The sequence below is a fragment of the Xyrauchen texanus genome, chromosome 11 (assembly GCF_025860055.1).
Source record: "Xyrauchen texanus isolate HMW12.3.18 chromosome 11, RBS_HiC_50CHRs, whole genome shotgun sequence".
Classification (NCBI taxonomy): Eukaryota; Metazoa; Chordata; class Actinopteri; order Cypriniformes; family Catostomidae; genus Xyrauchen; species Xyrauchen texanus.
In genome coordinates, this window is record NC_068286.1 from 33846181 (window position 1) to 33859843 (window position 13663).

The window sequence follows — 13663 nt, forward strand, 5'->3', positions numbered from 1 at the left end:
TTGTTAAGTCAACTTAAAAGCATATTGGTTGAAGTTAATTTTTCATGTTTTCACACCCATTAACCAAGTCTAATTGACATAAAATGGTAATTTTTCCTCAACATCACAACTTAACTTTTTGAGTTTACTAGACTTCATTGCTTGCTTTGACAAGAAGTTCTAGATATCTACCTGGAAGCAGATTTTTTTATGAAATCAACACAACCACAAAATTGTCAGCATTCTCAGCATTTATTTTTTAAACAGATGCACTGCACCCCAAAAACAGCCAAAAATAATTAGCTTCACATCACAAGAAAACCCTCACATATATTCGGCTCACACAAGCACGTGCAAACTTCTTTATGCACAGACCCATTCTTAGAGAATAGTACAAATAACTCTTTTGTCACTATCAGATATTTTCAGGGCAGGAACAGGTTTACATGAAGAATTCACAATAACCTGTGTTTAACAACTTCAAATAAAACAATGTCTTCAATTCCCAATAAAACCTGATCAAGAGAAGCAGGACAAGGTAACAAGAAAACAGTCTGTTTGAAAAAAAGATTCTAGAATACCAATGTAAAAAAATATACAGCTCACAGAAATACGTGCAGACTTCTCTATGCACAGACCCATTTTAGAGCCAAAATAGTACAAATAACTCATTGTCATTATCAGATATTTTCCTTACAGGAACAAGTGTACATGAAAGGGTTAGTTCAACCAAAAATGAAAATGATGTCATTAATGACTCTCCCTCATCTCGTCCCAAGCCCGTAAGACCTCCGTTCATCTTCAGAACAGTTTAAGATATTAAACTTATTTAACTTATTATTTACATTTTTTTAAAGAGTTTTCTGTCCCTCCATTGGAAATGTATGATATACTGTCCTTGTCCAGAAAGGAAATAAAATAGATCAGTCCATGTGACATCAGTGGGTTAGTTAGAATGTTTTGAAGCATCGAAAATACATTTTGGTCCAAAAATAACAAAAACTAGGACTTTATTCAGCATTGTATTGTGTTGCGGTTCTGTCATTAATGACATCATTTTAATTTTTGGGTGAACTAACCCTTGAAGAATTCACAATTAGCTGTGTTAAACAACTTCAAATAAAACAGTCTCTTCCATTCCCAATCAAACGTTTAACATGACAAGGAAAGAGGAAGCAGGACAAGGTAACAAGAAAACAGTCTGTTAGAAAAATATTCAAGAATACCAATGTTACACTTAAAACAATGAGATCTAAAATAACAATGGTCTTAAACTTTAAAACAGTGTAACAGCGTAAGTGCTAATAGTAGCAAGAAGGATAAAATAGTTTATCTTATCTCAGCAACTTGCTCTTCAAAGAGTGAACTCTTGCGGTGCAGGAGTCTGATCCAACTCCAATGAACAGGCGCTGTATCACTTCAAAAGTGAATTTTAATTCCTAGTAGTTAAGGTTTAATGCTTACACCAGGCCCATCAGGTTCAGAAAAGCATTTGGTATGTCACTCAGGTGACGCATCACCACTTCTTCCTCAATCACCAGGGCAACGTCATTGTAGACTTCTGGGAGAGGTTCCATCACATTTTCCACAACCACTAGGATTCCGATCAGCACACCCTTGATCACATCCTCTTCACGGTCACTGGGCTTTGTAGAATGAAAACAAAATTAAGGTATTACTTAAAACCAAATTTAAAGTCCCCAGACCCCTGCAAAATAAGAGATCCAACGTTCAGTTTTCCCTTGTTTTGCTTACCTCGCATATCTTAATGAATTTAGAAGGAGTCTCTCGCATGTACCACGGCAGGCCAAGCAATGCTGCAGTCCGCATCCTTTGGTTTGTTGTCTGTAAAATATAGGATGGTTTAAGTACCTGCTTTATTGATTCAATCCTTTGTTTTTCTTTTCATTTACACTTTCACCCCCTCCCTCTGTCTTGAAAAATAAAAACATTCATTTCAAATATGTACACTTGTTGTAAATAAATCACCAGTGATATGGTACAACAACAACAGTCATTTGTTACCTTTTTGTTCAGCACCAAAATAAGATTTAATAGTGAATGTAACCAGCTCATGTCACTTAAACCAGGAGTGTCTAAGGGTGCTTTCACACTGGGCTCGTTTGCTACGGTCTAGACTCCGAGCCCGAGCGTGATTGTTCCCAGCTACCTCCGCAGCTTTGGTCTGGTTTCACACTCAACTGGATTCTATTGAACCCTGGAGTGTTATGGAGTGGATTTTTCATCACAAACGTGCCTGACGCATGATAGAAAACAGAATGCGGGTCAATCTATAGTTGTTTTTTTTTAATTCTGTGCCATTATGTCCAGCTGAGTGAACAACACAGGTTTACGGTGTGTGTGTTTGTGTCGTATAATGTGGGCTTCTGCTGCTTGCAAACTAACTCTTGAGGACACAGTGGATTTACAAATTTGTTGTCCTGATTCCACACGCTAAGCGCGAAAACACTGCAGGCTCACTCTCGCTCATATCCAAAGTAAATCATCAACACTATCATCCCGTAAATGTATTATATTTAACTAAATACATCACAATAAGCTAAAACATATTACTTCCTGAACAAGTGCGCACCCGAGTCCACAGGACAAAATCATAAAGCGTTCACATTATGATTTTGTCATGTGGACTCGGCTGTGCACTGGGGTACCGAAGCCAAGACTACCTGGAGGAAGTGGTCTTTGTTCGGTTACACTCGAACCGTGCCGCGGTTCGGATGAATATGAAAGCAACACGGACTCGGGTGCTCACTTGTTCAGGAAGTAATGTGACCTGCGCATGCATTTTAGCTTATTTTGATTTATTTAGTTAAATATAATACATGTAAAGGATGATAGTGTTGATGATTTACCTTGGATATGAGCGAGAGTGAGCCTGCAGTGTTTTCGTGCATAGCGTGTGGAATCAGGACAACAAATTTGGAAATTCACTGTCTCCTCAAAAGAGTTTGTTTGCAAGCAGCGGAAAACCACCTTATGCATTACACACACACACACAGTAAACCTGTGTTGTTTACTCAGCTGCGCATAATAGCACCGAATTAATAAAGAACACAATATATTGACCCCTGTTGTATTCTATCATGCGCCGTGCATGTTTGCAATGACATAACATGCACACAAACGCACCAGAGTTCGACAGAATGCTTCTTCAGAGACAGTTCACTCCTAAATGTGCATACACAATCCTTATAGATGCATGGGAGTGGACAATGACTTGCCTGATGACCGTGTTTAAGCTTGTAGTGTGTGATTAGGGCACGCTGGTTGGGCGAGGAAAATCTGCAAATCTTGCAACACCACCTCATCGATTTCTGCTTCCACTATACTGATCCTGCAAAAAAAAAAAAAAAAAATATAAAAATAAAACTCAATCCAAGTACACATATACATGTTACATACAGAAATATTCACTGAACATAGGGCTGCACAACTTTTCAAATATATAATTGCGGATGCCACGGTAACGTAATTGTTCAAACAAGAACGCAGCAAAATAGGAACTACCAGTGATGTTAAGTGCATGCTGAAATAAAAAGTCTCTCACCTGTCAGTGGTTATACTGTGCTAGTAGATACTGTGATTTTTGTCATAATCGTGCAGCCCTAAAACATCGTACTTCACAAATACCAATTATGAGGAAAAAAACTTTTTCTATCTAATAGAAACATTTATATTTCTGGTGATGCATTTTATGTTACTCTAATGATGTTGCTGACAATATAAAATTGAGCAGTGCTGTAAATATAGCTTTTATTATGTGAAAATGTTTTATATAAATAACATAATCCTGAAATTCATGATTCTTCAGGGCTTCACAGGTAACACAATTGACATAAAAGTTTAATCAAGTGATTATGAATATGAACTACAAAAAGTTGACATTATATTAATACAAAATCATGGTAAGTTACATAATTAAGCCTACAAAAGACGCACCGTTTGCACATGCTCAAAAACATTATGGTATGGTATGTCATTTGAAAAAAATTCAGATATTAACGTTAACTTACTGGTCATTCTGTGTTTCTAACGATAGTAAGATGATCCGATCAAGAAGACGCTAAAAAGTAACTTAAATGTACAGTTTTTTTTATCTATTTACCAACATTAACTTATACTAGTCAAAGACGATTTATCTTTCTGCTCACGTCTCGGTGTCTAACACACTGTATAGCTAGCAAAAATAAAACTAATAATCAAACGAAACAAGCCACATTTTACATGAAAGAACAAATCAGGGTATACTTACTATAAAAATCCATCTGTAGTTGGTGAAATAACAGCTCCTTCGTCTTTTTCTCGCATCAGCAATTTGTGTCGTGTTCTCGTGGAGAAAATGGCGATGGCGCGTCTTGTTCAAATTCGTTAATATAGTACGTCATCATGACATAGTGTTTCTGGCACATGCGCATGAGGCAGAAAATTGAGAGAACCTAGGTTTTGTTGTTATGTGAACACGTTATTTTAAGTTTTCCATTTCCCTTCAAGTTGAGGTTGTTATAACTTATCATATTGTGTAGTGAGCCACTGCAAGTTGACAGGACATGATTGTATTTGTCCACCTGACTAAAACTCAGAATCACTTTTTACAGTGTGCCCTTCGGACAGTCTTTGGCTCCTCGCACATTCACAAAGTGCATTGATGCAGTTGTCGCCCCTCTGAGACTGAGCGGCATGCATCCTAAACTACCTCGACAATTGGCTGTTACTGCCACAATCAGAGATTTTTTATGCCAGCACAGTTTTACTGCTTCAGCCATTTTACAGTGTCCATCTCAGTTAAAACTGGGGAGAACATTTCCACTGAAACTTGTTTCAGAAAGCACTGGGATTTGTGGCGGCGGCATCCGTCATTCCATTAGTTCTCTTACACATGAGACCTCTTGAGTGCTGGCTGAAGCACCGTGTGGCGCGACGTGCTTAGCGCCAATGACGCATGCGCATCACTATATCCAGCCTCTGTTCAGCACCACGGACAGATCCTCTTGCATTTTACCAGCGAGGTGTCGCGCTGGGGCAAGTGTCACGCGGTGCCTAAAGCCATCGGCTGTATTCCTAGCCTTAAAGGCTTTCAGTCAGATATATCAAACTGTCATGTCCTGGTTAGCTCAGACAACATGACAGTTGTGGCATATATAAACCGCCAAGACAGAATTCAGGAGACTTCACCCTCAAACTGTATTGAGGATTTGGGAAATATCTAGCAAAGCAGAAATCTATCTATTTGCCTCAGTGGAGAATACTCACTGTCCCCTCTGGTACTCGAAGTCCCAAGTTGTCAGGCGAAAAGAGGTGACCACGGATGCTTCCAACACAGGTTGGGGGGGCGGTGTGCAATGGACACCCAACTTTTGGCACCTGGACAGGTGTGAGGAGGGCGTGGCACATCAACCGCTTAGGGCTATTGGCTGTAATTCTAGCCTTAAAGGCTTTCAGTCTGAAATAGTGAGCTGTCATGTCCTGGTTTGCTCAGTCAACATGACAGTTGTGGTATATACAAACAACCAAGGCGGAATTCATTCACCGCCACTGTCGAGAATGACGCGTCACCCCCTCCTATGGAGCGAGCATCATCTCTCCCTGAGAGTGACATATGTCCCAGGCTGCCTGAATTACTGTGCACATCTACTGTTACGCTAAGGGGCAATACCGGGCGAATGGAGACTTCATCCTCAAACTATACTGAGGATTTGGGAAATATTCAGCAAAGCAGAAATCAATCTATTTGCCTTAGTTGAGAATGCCCACTATCCCCTCTGTTCTTCGAAGTCTCAAGCCCTGCTGGGAAGGGATGCAATGGCACACAAATGGCCGGTGAAAAACAAATATGCGTTTCCTCCAGTATACCTGATCCACTCTGCCATATGCAAAGTCTGAGAGGACAAGGAAACATTCTATTAGTTGCACCGAAATGGCCAACCAGCCATGGTTTCTGGAAATGATGGAGATGCTGTACAGCTCACCATAGGAAATACCACTGAGGAGGGATCTCCTCTCTCAGGCACACAATTTGGCATCCCCAGCCCCAGCTGTGGAACCTGCATGTGTGGCTCCTGAATGGAGCATACTAAATGCACCAGAACTGACGTGTTCAGTCATAAACACTGTTTTACAAGCCAGAGCACCGTCCACTAGACGCCTCTATGCACTAAAATGGAAGGTGTTCGCTGATTGGTGTCTCTCACACAGCAAGGACCCGGTAAACTGCTCCATACATGAAATTGTAATATTTCTTCAAGAGTGATTAGACGCAGGACTCACCCCGTCAAAGCTCAAAGTGTATGTGGCAACTAGATCTGCGTATCACGCACATGAAACCGGCACCTCTATAGGCAAGTGTGATTTAATCATAAAGTTCCTTAAAGGAGCAAGACGATTAAACCCATCTCGGCAGGCTACAGTCCCGACTTGGGATTTAACTTTAGTCCTAAATGCTCACGCAGGGCCCCCCCCTTCGTGCCTTTGGACTCTGTTGATTTGCGTATGCTCTCTATTAAGACCACACTACTGCTGGCTCTGGACTCAGAAAAACGGGTCGTTGACCTACATGCATTATCAGTCGACAATTCATGTCTGGAGTTTGGCCTGGTCTTTTAAGAGCCACTGTCAAACCCAGGAAAGGCTATTTACCCAAGATCCTGACCACACCCTTCAAACCGCAGGTGGTTCATCTTCAGGCCTTCTCCCCTCCTCCATTTAATTCTGATGAGGAAAAATCATTGCATTTGTTATGCCCTGAGCGGGCGCTACATACATACGTTGAGCATACTTGCCAGTGCAGACTGTCTGATCAGATCTTTGTATGCTATGGAGGATGTGCAAAAGGGATGTCCTTCTCCAAGCAAAGACTTTCTTACCCTGGCTTATGAATCGCAGGTTCAGACTTGTCCAATTGGTGTTAAGCACACTCAAATAAAGGCATGGCCTCCTCATGGGCATGGACGAATGGTGTGTCCTTATAAGACATATGTTTTGCAGCAGGATGGTCCTCATAAAACACGTTCATAAGGTTTTACAACCTAGAAGTAACATCTCTTCCTTCACAAGTCCTTGCTATTCATTGGCCATATACATATATATATATATATATATATATATATATATATATATATATATATATATATATATATATATACTTATGCCCCTTTTAAGTATACGGGCTCCACATCATTTACACAGCCACCTGCATTCAGGCTGTTATAATGCCATAAATCACAAGCACTTCATTATAAATAAACTCCCTTCCCGGCTGGGTTCATAAGGAGTAATTCATACTATATGGCTATAGCTCATATATTCATTATGAGTGCTCTCCTCCTGGCCATCATGAGGATCACTCACTGCGGCATACACATGTCGGTCGCCATCCCATAAGACTGTGCCACCATGTTTCCTCTCTAGAAAGTTATGTTGTGTAGTGCGGCGTGATGGGATTCTGTTCCCCATATGCGTTAACGCAATGTCAAGTGGACTGAAGTCGTAAGGGAACGTCTCGGTTACGTACGTAACCTCGATTCCCTGAGACGAAGGGAACGAGACATTGCGAACGCTAGCCGCACCACAAGACTCAGAGTTCTTGAGGCACGAGCAATGCGCTCCTTGTTCTCAGTCAGAAATTCTGAGGAAATGGTGTCTGTGCACCTGTTTTATAGCGGTCAGTTCGCGCCGAAACGAGCGGTCAGTTTCGCGCCAAAACAGGCTGGCTCAAACACCATAGCCAATATTAGAATATTGGCGTTATTGTAGAGAGGTTTCAAATAGGTCGTGTATGAAGGCACTCCCCATATGTGTTAGTAACTCAATGTCTCGTTCCCTTCGTCTCAGGGAACCGAGGTTACGTACGTAACCGAGACGTTTATAAGCCACAGATTGAGCTTAACTTGTATTGAACCCGGAACAATCCTTTAACACCCCTTATGTATTGTTTGACAGGGTTACCTGACAAATCTAATTGTATGTGTCTCAGATACATTTTATAAGCACTCAATGTGCTTTCCAACTGAAACGTTCATCTGAGTGGCACAATTAAGTTTGTTTTTGGCGTGAAGCACCAAAACACACCACCAGAGGCGTGTACCATAAAGCAAGTTTCGATGGCTAGTTAGCTAACTTTTAGATTAGTTTGCCTCAACCCCAGATTTTAAGTACCATAAAGTCGGTGTTCATCCACAGTAATTTACGCTACACTACTAACCTGCTCCGTAGCAGGTTTCGTTCTTGATCAAGTCAGTCCGCTTAAAGTGTCTCTTAAAGTGCACTTTACAAATATAATCTGAGAAATCCACAAAATTGACCCTTCATGATAATTTCTTTATTTGAGAATCTAAATGTAGATTTTCAGCAGATAGTGTTGTATTTTATTTAAAATGTAATTGCTTTTTCATAGCAAATATATATATATATATAAAACATATATCAACATATTATATTAGGCAATCTATAAAACAGCCAGAAAAATGGATTTATATGATACCTGCAAAAAAAATTATAATAATAATAATAATTTAAATAATAAAAGCTCATTGGTATGGAAAGGGGTGAATGCCACCCACATTTACATTTATGCATTTGGCAGACACTTTTATCCAAAGCAACTTACAGTGCACTTATTACAGGGACAATCCCCCCGGAGCAACTTGGAGTTGAGTGACTTGCTCAAGGACACAATGGTGGTGGCTGTGGGGCTTGAACCAGTGACCTTCTGATTAACAAATATGTGCTTTAGCCCAGCACCACCCAAACCACTTCTTTCTTTCATGGACTTGAGATACAGTATTTTACTTACATTTTTTTTTTAAAGTACATCTTATTGCATACCAACTTTTTTGCTCACTTTTTAATTAATCAGTAGAGACTTTATTTTTTCTCCACAATTTCTCCAACAATCCCCTTTTACCATGCTATTTACTTTGAACAGCAGGTGTTGTAAGAAATCTCATTTGTATCTTCCAAGCAGATTCCCTCCAAACACTGGATTGAGTAGTATGGAATGTATTATATTATATTTCTTCCCAGTATTGCTGATTTATTTTTAATTCATCCTCCACCTACATATACTTTTATTCGTAGTGTCCTGTATATCTCTTCCAAGTGCACTCTTTAAAATTCCCCCCAAAAATTATTGGATTAGTTGTATTGTATATATCAATTATATTGTCACTTTCCCTGTTGTCTTTTGTTTTTGTGCTTTTATGTTGAAATTCTTGTTTATTTCCTGATTCCTGTTAGTTTTTGTAGTCCTTTGTAGTTTCATTTTATGATTGGTTTTCCCCTGATTGTTTCCACAGGTGTTCCTCATTCCCTTGTTTGTTCTCTTGTATATTTAAGCCCTTGTTTCCCCCAGTTAGTTTGTCAGTTCACACATATGTTGTTATGCTCAGTGCCTGGTTTCCTGCGTTTTTGTTCTCTTCTGAGTTGCCTTGTTTATTTTTCATTAAAGCTGCACTTACATTCCCATTCTTTGCCTGCCTTAATAATTTATTAATGGATTCATTTCCTCTTTATTTCTTTTACTTAAACTTCTGTTAATAATATCTTCTTACCTGTAAATAATAAGAGACAATTTTGAAGCTCATACCTTTTTGCTAAGTTTGAAAATGTATCCATTTCTTATATCAGGGAACAGTTGGTGATATCTTTTCAGACCTCTGTCTACCCACAACCTAAATGTATTATCTAATCTATTGACATGAAATCAGGATCTTTTGCAATTTCTTGTAAATTAACTATATCTTTTTTTAATTGTACTATTTTTCTTTTTTTTTTTTCTAAACAAATTCTAAAAGTACTATTAATACAAATATAATCTATTGATTTAAATGTTTCGCTTTGTTTGATGATATACGAATTGGTTCCCCCATTTGATAAATTTCCATCTTCCTCGATTTCACTTTAGATTCTTCAATATAGGTTGAATTTGGGCAGCTTTATAATTTATTATATTTGAGAATTCTAGTCCTCTGAGCCTTTTTGACAACTTAAGAATTTTAAGAATAATTTTAGGTTTCCTATTATCCCATGTATATTTACAAAGTAGTTTATTCCCTTTTCTAAAAAACTAAACATTTTGATATACTACTAAGTGGTAGATTTTGATAAAAGAAAATCTAATTATGGAGAATATTAATCTTTAGTCTCTAATAGTTTTGTAATCAATAGTAGCCTATATTTATTTGGAATACTTTTGAATGATATATAAAGTTTTCAATTCAAATAAATACAAAAGCTTTTATATTTTAAATAAATTTTCTTTTTTTTAACCAATAAAGTAAAAGAGATTTCTTTTAAAATAATTCATAAAAGCTACCCTGCAAATCACTATCTAAAAAAGTTCAAAAAGGATATTTCCTCCAGTTGCTCTTTCTGTGACAACTCTGATGAAACTCTAGTTCATCTTTTTTGGTATTGTCCATTTACGAAAATGTTTTGGCAAGATGTTTTAGGATTTATTAGGTCTGAAATCTATAATGAGTGTGTGTTGTATTGGAAGGATGTGGTCTTAGGCTTTGTTGATTATGATAAATCTAAAAAAGGTCATTTTTACGTAATTAATATGATCTTATTACTAGCAAAATTCCATATTCATAAATCTAAATATCTAAATGCCAAACCTCTCTTTCTTATATTTGTTAAAGAACTTGAAAAATATCTATTTTCAATTAAGTGAACAAAAAAGCCTTAAAAACATTATCTGTTTGTAATTCTTTTCCTTTTTTCAGTGTCATGTAATTCTTATAATGTATCAATATGTTTAATTTATATCATTCCCCCATTGTTATTTTATTTTATTTATTTATTTATTTATTTGGTGTTGTTTTTGTATTCTGTTATCTGTTTTTATTTGTGTATTGTGTTAAGCATTAAAGGGTAACTAAACCCTAAACCAACTTTTTTAGTTAATGATATGTAAGCATGGGGCTTTATTAGTACTGGTCATTGATTCAAGTAATTTTTTTGACATTTGTGTATTGTGTTTTAATTCTACAATATATGGTGTAAAAACGTCTGAGTGCTGCCCTCTTCAGGTTGAACGGTGGCTACTGCAGTTGAATTTTCCTATTGGCTGTTTGCGGTACTTCGTGACGTAAGCGGTGACAGATGAGGTAAGCAGGTTCCAGCTCACCACGCCAGATTCATGTACATGTCGTCTTGCGACCGTTTGAGGAATAATAATAACATAGAGTCTGACAACAGCTGTCAATTAATCCGTCAATACGAGTCTCAGGTGACCCCCCACTCGGTTCGTTCCCTCTATCCCCGCCGGGGTCTGCCCACTTTTCCAGCATTTTCAAATATTTCTAGTGGGTGGAGTCAGACTCTGAGCAGGTGTGTAGTTACCCTTTAATTAAAAAAAAATATATATATATATATATATATATATATATATATATATATATATATATATATATATATATATATATATATGTTTCACGAGGACACGAACTACAATCCAATAAAGCATTGCGAATGATGTCACTGAATAAAAAACTATGGGAATATTTAAAAAAAAAAAAGCCTGATTTGACAAAGTTGATGAGCTGCATCATGGTACCAATTAAGCCTGATTGGATTGGTTTGAATTTGTCAACCTGAAACCAATCCTGAAACCCTGAGTTTGTTCAGCGATCTGCAGCGACATTGTTTGATCATTTTCGAGAATATGTTGTACATTAATTAGGTTAACTATATAGATTGTGGATGTATAGCATATGGGTCTGCGTCTAAAACTGCGGCAGAAAGAAGAATTAATTCAGTCACAGGCATTACGTATATGTTGTGGTGCTCTCAGTTCTTCTATTCCTGCCTCACAGGTAGAAACGAGTGAACTGCCTATTGATATTAGAAGACTAAAGTTAATATTGACTTACTGGAGTACAGTAAAAGGACACTATGAAACTCATCCAATTAAAAAGTATTGGTAAAATGCTGGGAATATGAGTCAGCCAATCTAAGAAGTTTTGGATGGATTGCAGAAGAAGAAGCCCAATCATGTGGAATAATAAATGTAGAAGTGAGCCCCAGAGTAGTAGTGTCACCTATTTCTCCTTGGCTATTCCCTTTAATCATTTCTTGCAGATTAAGATCTACTAATGGTAATGCTAAAAATAGAGTAATAGCAAAGGATGCAATGGTTAATCAGTATCAAGAGCAGAATTACTACTCAATGTTTACAAATTTCAATGATAAATCTAAAGATCCTGAAACAGGTCAAGCTTCTGCAATTGAATATGTCCCACATTTTCAAGTTAAAACTGGTAAAAGAGTATCTGACAAAGTAGGAGTTTATTCAACAGAGATGGTAGCGATATTATTTGCTATCAGGTGGATGGTGGACACTCGGACAATGAATGTGGTGCTCAGATTCCTTCTCTGCTTTATCAAACCTTATTCGTGGGAGATTCTCAAGACAAGATATTTGGTGAAATTATTTTAAGGATGTATAGAGTTAATACGTTAGGATTTAAGATGTGTTTCCTGTGGGTTCCAGCACACGTGGGAGTGGATGGAAAAGAGGTGTTTGTACATTTAGCAAAGCAGGCACTGAAATTATCACATAAATAAATGAATATCATTTAATAGAAATGAAGTTAAGGCCAAAATCAGAACAGCTATAAAAGAGAAATGGCAAGAACTTTGAAATGAGGAGGGAAGAGGAAGATATCTTTATCATATTCAAAATCAAGTAGGAGGTGAAATAGGCAGTTTGGTAGTAGAAGAGAAGAATCATTACCAGACGTCGCCTTGGGCACACAGCTCTAAATTATTCCCTATATTGAATAAACAAACATGAGTCTGGGAAATATTGTTTATGTGGATCAGCAGAAACTATTGAGCATATACTAATATATTGTACTGCTTATGAAATTGAAAGAGTATTTCTGTTGGAAGAAATAAGAGAAATGGGGATGGGAAGTCTTACTCTTAAAACACTGCTGCTTTATGACTTAAATCAAAATATATAATGCATTAATGAGATACTTAAGAAAGGTAGAACTTTTTAAATTGTCCATCAATGGTCCACCCTCCAGCCCATTAGGTGGCGGGAATACACCTATCGTTTGTTTGCCAATTGCCTTAAAATGCCAAAAGAAGAAGAAGACCTACATTGTACAGGCCTCAGCACACCAGTGCACACAGTTTTGAATTGACAGTTTTGAATCATCCATCCTTCACTCAATATCGCTGCAGAGAGCACAAAACTTAAACAACCCATTTAAAATCTACAGACAATTATTTACTTTAAAGCACTTTAGGGGAAGTCAAACCACATAACCAAAGTCAGCAAGCCTGTATTTTGTATTTATGGGTTTTTATTTTTGTCCCCCGCTCAATTCGCATAATAAAAGATCAAGGACACTGCATATACGTGCACTTCCAAAGTTAATACAAGATGGACTTAAAAGACTTGATCACTAATCTTACAGTTCATACATCGTCATTTTGTTTAAACATTGGCACATAACATTTACTTACATTACTAATATTAACCATGACTTGTTCTACAAATACAGTAGTTGCCAAATATATTGGCACCCTTGGTACATATGAGCGTTGGAATGGCGGGGCTTAGCACAGCTGTCAGTCACTGCCATGACTCAGCGTAAGAGAGAATTGCCTGGGGACTGGGAGTAATAACTGAAATCTGTGTGTAATCGTGTGCGTC